This window comes from Malus domestica, chromosome 16 (genome assembly GCF_042453785.1).
Source record: "Malus domestica chromosome 16, GDT2T_hap1".
NCBI lineage: Eukaryota > Viridiplantae > Streptophyta > Magnoliopsida > Rosales > Rosaceae > Malus > Malus domestica.
The window spans coordinates 19,632,571-19,641,910 of record NC_091676.1 but is presented as its reverse complement, the minus strand read 5'-3'; positions in this window follow the sequence as shown (position 1 = coordinate 19,641,910).

Here is a 9,340-nt window from a genome sequence, read left to right as displayed (position 1 = left end):
ACTCATGGTTTGTGGAAGCCCTAAACGTGTGTAATCACTAAAGGGAGAATTGAAAATAGTTTCAATTCACAATCGATGTAAAATGGTTTTAATCGCCCACTACCTCGCTAAAAGGAACCTAATGGATCGCACACCATAAAAGGTGGAGATTGGAGATTAAACGGAAATGAGTAAGAATGATTAAATGGTTTAATCATTAATTTATGGCAAGGATTAATTAATATGTTAATTAATCAAACGAATAAGTTCGTTAAAGACTTCGGGATAGTTTTGGACCTTAAGGCCCAATGGGCTTCGAACGTCAAGCCCATTAACTTAAGTTGTATGACAATTTAATGAATAAAGATTCATTAAAGCCCAAAAGCCCAAAACTCCCTAAATGGCCGGCCATAGTGTGATGAATTAGGGTTTTGGTTATTTAGGTCACTTAAAGAAGTGACTATATAAATGACTTTATAGCCAAATATTCATTAAGGATTAAAAAGGGTTAATTTTGGGGGAAAATTGGTGAGAATTGTCTCTCCATTTTCTCTCTAAAGAGGCCAACACCTTGGAGGGTACATCTAGCAATCCTACTACTCCAAGGTCACTCATTTCTTCTACAATCTAACCTTGGTGAAGAGACTTAGAGGTTCTCAATTTTGGGAACTTGGAGAACCTATTCTTCCATCCAAATCCATGGATCTAAGAAGCAAGGAATGAAGGCCCTATCTCTTTGGGTGATTAGCCTTTGCTTATGCAAAGAGGAATCTACAAAGGTATTAATTTCAACTCACTTTGTTTTGAGTTGATTATTGGTTCACCAATCTACTAGGCTTTGAATTTCATGGTAATGTTTTGTTTTTGAGTGCATACAAGCATGATTCCGCCTTTAATTGTTAATTGCATGCTATATGATGTTGCTCAAATGAACATGTTTTCCCAAAAGATTTCCTTCAAATATTTCGTCAACTTTAACGGAATATTCTCCTCCTTCTTCCTTGGTTGGCCAGAGTCGGGCACCAGTCACTGCTGTGATCGCCGAAAACTAAGAAATTTCAGAACTTCAATATCTCGCTCATTTTTCCACCAAAACTTATGAAATTTGTACCAAATTGAAGCTTACAACGAGTATAACAAAACCTTACCAATTTTAAGCCCAAAAATCCACGGAATCTAGCCAAAGAAACCTCGATAATCCGGCCAAAATTGAAACTTGCAAAACTCAACTTCCCGACGTCCAATTCACTTCATTTTTCTTCTACGAGCTTCGTGAAGATGTCTTAAAGCTCACTAGAAGCTTAAAATCTCCTAAAAACTTCGAAATCATGAGTGCATGAACAATAACCCAAAACTGGGTTCTCGGGTTCTCGGGAAAATGAGGTCTTCATGTTCTAAAAACGGTATAGATGTGTTCCTGAGCTCACAAGGAACACAAAGATGATTTCAAAAACCTCGATCCATGAAGAAATTGCTAGGTTTGAGGTTTGTCCGTACGTATTGTACGTAAATGGCAGAAAATCCAAGAGGGAGGAAAGAGAGATAGAGAGTCAATGGGATTGGGCATGGGTGTGTGTGTGTGTGGTCCAAATTTCCTTACAACCAACCAAAACAATTAGAACCTTAGTTCTAATTACGTCCAAATAATAAGGAATAGAACCTATTGGTCCAAAACCTTAGTTTATACACACACACAACTCAATAACAAAAAATGGTATAATAGAAATTTCCACCCTCTCGAGGATAAATAATATATACGTTTGGGACGGGCTGTCACATATAAACAACTAAAATTTCTAATTTTTAATTTAAAAAATATAGTAATGTACATAGAAATATACTATCACATTAATTTCAGGGACCTCGATAAAAAATAAAAAATCAACAAGGTTTCAATAAAAAAATATTTATAGTTAAGGACCGCATCCAAAGTCTCCCTTGAAAATTTATCTATTATATGTGTTATTTTTCATTGATTTTTAATTTTTATGTGACAACCGTAATAATTTTTTAGATTGAAAATTTATCTATTATATGTGTTATTTCTGATTGATTTTTAATTTTTTTTTTTGTAATTTAAATTTAAATAAAGAAAAAGGGTAATATATGGATCTCAGTTGCAATCTGTTAATTGATTACACAGTCGAATGAGAAAGGGTAAATCGTTAAAATGGTCCCTGAGATTTGCATAACTCATCACTTTGGTCCCTGAGATTCTCTACCATCCATCATTTTGGTCCTTCCATTAAAAACTCTGTTAAGTGTCCTGGAGTTCTTAGCCGTAAGTTTGGTTAATTTTCAAAGCTTCATAACTTAATCGTTTCTTAACCAAATTCGACCCATAATATATCAAAATAAAGATAGGAAAGTTTAGAATATGATTATACCTATTTCAAAGCCCAATGGTTTCCGGAGATGGTCGAAAAATAACCTCAAAGTTGACTGGTCCGAGTGAAAACTTGAAAACTCACCGGAAACTGGGTAAACTTTAAACGTTCATAAATTCTTCAATACTCAATGAAATCAAGTGATTTAAAAATGAAAATCATACTTCTCGACAAGACGAAGAGAATGGTACCTTTTTCGACTGCTAACTATCCGTAGTTTGGTCGAAAAACGGCTTGAAAGTGGCTAATTCGAGACTAAGACAACCATTTTGGAGCCATTTTGCGGGCAAACCACGGGGAGTTAGCCATCAACAGTATGATTTTCATTTTTGAATCACTTGATTTCATTGAGTATTGAAAAAGTTATGAATGTTTAAAGTTTACCCAGTTTTTGGTGAGTTTTCAAGTTTTCACTCGGACCAGTCAACTTTGAGGCTATTTTCCGACCATCTCCGGCAACCATTGGGCTTTGAATCACTTGATTTCATTGAGTATTGAAGAAGTTATGAACGTTTAAAGTTTACCCAGTTTCCGGTGAGTTTTCAAGTTTTCACTCGGACCAGTCAACTTTGAGGCTATTTTCCAGCCATCTCTAGCATCCCTTGGGCTTTGAAATAGGTATAATCTTATTCTACACTTTCCTATCTTCATTTTGATATATTCTGGGTCAAATTTGGTTAAGAAACGATTGAGTTACGAAGCTTTGAAAATTGCACAAACTTCCTCTAGCATCCCTTGGACTTTGAAATAGGTATAATCTTATTCTACACTTTCCTATCTTCATTTTGATCTATTATGGGTCAAATTTGGTTAAGAAATGATTGAGTTATGAAGCTTTGAAAATTGCACAAACTTCCAGCCAAGAGCTTCGGGACACTTAACGGAGTTTTAAACGGAATGACCAAAATGATGGATGGTGTGTTGGATATAAGTCAACAATCTATGATATAATTATATATGCTAATAAACAATAAATGTGAATAGAAAAATTAACAGAGTATGAACAAAATAAAAATATAAAACAAATAACTTGACGATCGAGGCTTGTGTACCGCAATGTCCTTGATACAGAAATTTCGTCCCTACTCAGTGCTTGTAGTTCTACGGATGTCTGCTTCACCAGAATTCAACAATCAAGTTAGAATTCCAGCACTGGAAAACTTAATTTCTGGCGAATTTCTATGTGGTTCTCTCAGTAAGACGGTTTAGGAATGTAGAAGAAGAATTTGATATTTTCTGTGTCCTAAATGCCATGCAGATGGATGTATATATAATATGATTATGCATGTTCGCAACATGTACGAGGAAGGGATGCATTTGTTGGGAGACATCTTCTCATAGGGTGATAGGAGCATATTTATGCGCCTTAGTTAGCTAGTTCTTATGCATTTTCGTTATGTTTTCTTCGTTAAAGTAGTCTTTTGAGCTACTTTCATGTGTTTTCAGGTTTAAAAGGCACATTACAAAAAATGATGCAATTCGGAGCATTTGGAGCAAAATTGAGCTGGAATGAAGTGTAGGCTTATGGAGCACAAGGAATGGACGAGTTTGAAGGTCAAAGGAGCTTAAGAAATGAAGAAATGAAAGTGAAGAACAAAGAAGTCGGAATTGGAAACCAAAGTTTCTAATGTTGGAAGCTTCTATTCTTGGAGGTTTCCGTATTTGTGAGTTTCTATTCTTGGCGTTGGGCTTTTGGATGATCTATCCTTACCTCTTGGACTTGAGCCGCACTTCCTAGCCATTCTCTCTTAATTTCTGACTTATTAGGGCCTTTAGTTGTGGATTTGAGTTATACAAATCCCTGTCTAAAACTAAGTGGACTTAAGCCCTAATTCTTTGTGGATATTCACCATATGCCGCACCTAAACCCTAGCCCATTTCCAAATCTGATCTCCCTAATCCTATGCCGCACCTAGGGTTTTAAATACCTGATTTCCTTGCCTTGCAAGGCATTCTAGAAGCCTTAACCTTAGCCCACTAAACCAGCCGAACCCTAGGCCTTTTCCCATGCAAAATCTGATTGTTTTAACCTATTTTCTGTTGGATTTGGGCTTCTAGAAACTCTAATCTGATTGCTAGGGTTTTTAAGTGCCTATATATACTCCTTTAAAGCTTTTGGCCGAAAAAAGACCACCTCCCATATCATCCATTCACTCCAGAAATTTACCCTAAGCCTTGCCGCAACCACCACATCATTCTCCCTAGTTCTAAGTTTCTGCCGTGCCCCCTAATCCCCTGAACCCTTCTACCCTATTCAAATAACCATTCATCCACCACAGCCGCACCTTTCCACCACCATCACCACCTCGTGCAGCCACCATTGAAGGAGAAAGAAGTAGTGTCGTGCAGTCCAAAGGAGGGAGAAACCTTGCACATGCAATCTGCCATTAGTGGAGTGTTTGGAGTTCTTTCTTCTCTTGTTTCTGTTTTCATGTTTAATTTAATTTGCTTTTCAATTATGTTAAACATGTGGAACTAATTTCTTTGTAGTTAGAGGCGAATTTGAAGCCATGGACATATGTTGGTTATGATTTGATTTACTCCAGTTATGAATTCATGAACTTTAGATGAGGTTTACTTTGCTGTTTGGATTAAGAACTTGTCTATGTATGTGGGTTGAGGGTCGACACTTAATTTGCATGCCTAAACTTGATGCTAGGATATAAGGGAATTTCACCTAATCGTTATGAACTTATATTCATGAGTAGTAAAGATCGCTAGTCACGATTGTGTTTAAGTAAACCCTAGGCTGGATTAACATGCGTATTCCATAGTTATGAATGCCTAGTTGATGTTCATGATTTCCGTTGAACTTAATGATCTTTGTTGAATATCTCTATCATGCGTATTCCATAGTTAGGGACTTTGATGAGGAATAATTTGGTTTTAATGCGTATCCCATTCAATCCAATGAATCTAGGGAAATCTGAAAGTTAATTTAAGCGAACCTAATTAACTTGGAGCATTGTCATTCATTGTTTGTTGAAGTCATAACTGGGAATCAAATTATATGCATATGTTCATGTGTGGATAAGGAACCCTCTAACTAGTTTCTCACCATTCTATTTCATCACAATCTGTTTTGTTTGAAGTTTGTTTACAAGTCTCTGTTTTAATTTCAATTTCGTCAAAATCAATCCCCCATTTATTTTAAAGTGTTAGATTAGTTAGAAGTCAATTTAGTTTGTGTTTCTAAGTGTCTTGAGTCAAGTTTTAGTCCAATTTCGTCCAAATTAGTGTTAGGTACTCAAAACTGCCCAGAAAGTGGTTTTAAGGCAGTTTTGAGCCTTTTAGTTGTTGTTTTGAGTTTTTGGTTGATTTAAGTGTTTTAAACTCTAGTTTTGCATTAATTGAGTCTAGTTTAGTGTTCTACATTATGTTTTTATGTTCTTGAGTCAGTTTGACATTGATTAGCATCCCTAGTTAATCCCCGGTTTAGAACGATCCCTATTTGCTCATATACTACAATTGTCATCCATAGGGTTTAATTTGTGTGTCAAGTTAATTTTCACATCATAGGGGTGTCTTCTTTCTGCATTCTTTCACACTTCAGACTTCATCTGAAAGGATGAGTCTGTTGATAAAATAATAAAAATAATTAATTAATTGAAATTGAAATTAATTAAAAATAATTAATCAAATTTGAAATAATTATATATTAATTATATATTAATTATCAATTAATTAGCCCACACCAAAGCCCAACCCCAAGGGTGAACCCAATTTTATTCTCCAAGGTCCATCACTCTAATCACTTTCTATAAGGGACAAAGCAAGTGAGGGGACCTTGTGGTGGTGAGCAATGTGGGACAATGAAATTCTACTCAAAATTTCCAACATAGAGGACAATCTCAGGGATCACTTTTATGGATTTGGAATCTCAGAGACTAAAGTGATGAGTTATGCAAATCTCAGGGACCATTTTGACGATTTACCCAAGGAGAAATGACCATGTAATTTTCTTGGTACTGCAACAATAAGTGGAGTTGAGGTAGATCTGGAGACCTATTCGCCATGGCCTATAACCTGAATTATTACAATCATTGTATTTTATAATTATTAGGAAATTCTAACGATCATTTACATAGCACTAATCAGCAATTTAATAACATTTCTCTAACAAAGCACCATAAATTATTACAATCAGGTATTTTATTTTATAATTTAATACGGCAGATTTGAACAATCACCTTACAGAATGTTCATAGCAATAGTTCAAAGCTTGAAACGAGACGATCGAGGTAGATGTGCCATCAAGGTCATTGTTACGGACATAAAAAATGTAATCCCTTACATTAATCTCTAAAGAAAGTTGAGGTTACACGATAAAAGTAATTGATAATACAAAAAGTAGCGATGTGAGGATGTGAAGGTAAAAGAATCCCACATCGGTGAAAGGAGAAACCTTGCAAGAGATTATCAAAGGTTGGGCTACTTCTTATATTACCAATTGTTTTTATAGTGAAACCTCAATTTTTTTCATGGTATCAAGCAGATTGCTCCATGTATGAGGCCCAACGGTCACAATATTTTTATAAGAAGACCCTTTGAGGCCCCGAATCCGACCGGTTCCTACATCACAAACTTTCTTGCCTTTCTGTCGCCCAACCCCATCTTTCAGCAACTGTAGGGAAACCTTTGGATCAGGTGTCAGCTTTCCCATATGCACATTCGGTTGTTGATGGCAAAGGTTGGGGAGTTACTCATCCTTCTTTTGCGTCATAGACGTCAATAAGATGTTGACTTTATCGTTTGCTCGCAGATGATTAGGGTTACAAATAACCAGGATTCGGAACTATGATACCCGGGTGATTTGATTGCTCACCAACCTTGTACAGATCCCTTGGATTTTGCTCTTAGGCCCAGTCGGGAGTTCTGTCTCCCACCTATTGCACAATGGCCTGGCTGTGAGGTCACTAGCAAATCAAGCCATTCTGCCTTATGGCCTAGAATTACTAGGGTCGATTGCTAACTCAAAAGTGGTCACCTAGGTGCCGCTGGCCGCCTGGGTGGCGCTAAGGGTCGAATGCTCACTCTGACCAGAAGAAGAGGTAGATCGGCGCCCACTGGTGGTCAAATGTGATGACATTTGTGAAGAAAAAAAAAACTACTTCACATATTTCCTAGAATTTTACCAATTTTCATACTTTCCTACAATTTCACATATTTCTAGAATTTTACCAAATTGTCACATATTCAAATTTCATCGGGCAAACCCTAAAAGTTTAGCAGGCAAAGGTTGCTTGGAATATTTAATTTTGACAAAAAATAATTGGTGGGAAATAACATTTTCCCAACTAAATTTTGGAATATTGATCGGGTAACCTTTTCACGGAGCAAATTTGATTTTTGGAGAACCATTTGGAGGTCATCTGTAGAGTTTTCTCGACATAGTTTGTAATTTTGCCGACTACTATTGGTAGGGTGGCCCGACGAACCAATCTAATTCATCAGGCAAAGAAAAAAAATTCCCATAACTTTTAACATGGTTAGTAAGTTTTTGTTGTATCCACTATTGTAAATATTTTAAATTGATGATCAAGTTCGTTAATTGTATTCTTCTAGAGTCTAGAAGTATATTTGTAAAAAATAATCCAAATCCGAGCTAAAATAACCGTTAAATCATGATTTTTCGTCTTTAACAGTCGAATGATTTCGTCTGGTTATCTAATCTCTGAACGTTTATGTTTTGTGATTTTTGGCGTATGAGATTTGGAAGTATATAAAAATAAGTTTGACAACTACATCATGGAAACTAGTTTCGTAGAATACAAAATCATCAAAAGAATTTAATATGCCAACCATGCTACTCACTTTGCCCCAACGGATATATCCACTTACCCGATGAGCGAAAACCCTAAACCCTAAAACCTAATTAAGCATAAACCCTAAACCCTAAAACCTAATTAAGCATTTGAGCAACGAAACCTCTTATGGTTCATTGGACAAGTTTCGCACACTACACGCTATTTTTTTTATTTGTGCCAAATGTTTGGCCAACGAAATGTTTCTTGCCCAACCAAATATCCCCATTGTGCAAAGCCTCTGACTAAATCCTAAACGTTAACCCTTTTTGCACGTGCTACTTTATAGATAGGGGCAACTAATCTTGGGAGGGGGGAGGGGGGGGGGGACAAATTACTTAGTAAATCAGGGCACAAACTCTAGATTGACATGAGCACGTACTACTTAGTAGATTAAGCATGGAACGCCACATGGACACTGCTAAATTAGGTCAAAACAATATCTTTTCCAATAATAGTTTCACTATACTCCTAAGGGCCTATTTGAGAGGTCGGTTGGGACAGATTAGGACCAATTAAAATAGACTTGCGTTTAGTTCGTGTTTGTTATATCAAAATGTGAACTGGATAGAACTTAACATATGAGTTATGAATCCACAATAAAGTGAGTTATTTAACTTATTCTTATACATGGATTATACGTCCTATCTTACAAGTCTTTGTTAATCCAATCATATACTTAAGGCCCAATCTCGTCCAGCCCACTGTATGTTACACTCTATATGTAAGAATGTATTTTATTTTATCATTTAGTATGGTCTATTTCAATAGTCACCTTACAAGATAGATTTTTTTTTATTCGACGATAGAAACGCCTTAGACCATCTCCAAAGATATCAAACTTTAAACATATATTTAGATTCGATGGCTTATGAGGCACTTTGATTTTTTGTTTTGTTTTTGTTTTTTTTTTTTTTTGTATTTTGTTCTTCACTGATATGTCTAAACTATTATTTATTTATTTTTATAATTGTAATAAGTATTTTTGAAACAAAAAAGTAATAATAAATATGGTAAAAGAATTGATTAATTACTAAAAATATATTTGAAGTTGCTAACAAGTTTGACAGCAACCACCTTTGATATCAATCCATGTCATGCCATGTAGGAATTGGCATTTCGATGGAAAACACTAAAGCTGTCTTTTTTAACTATTATTGCGAATGTGAA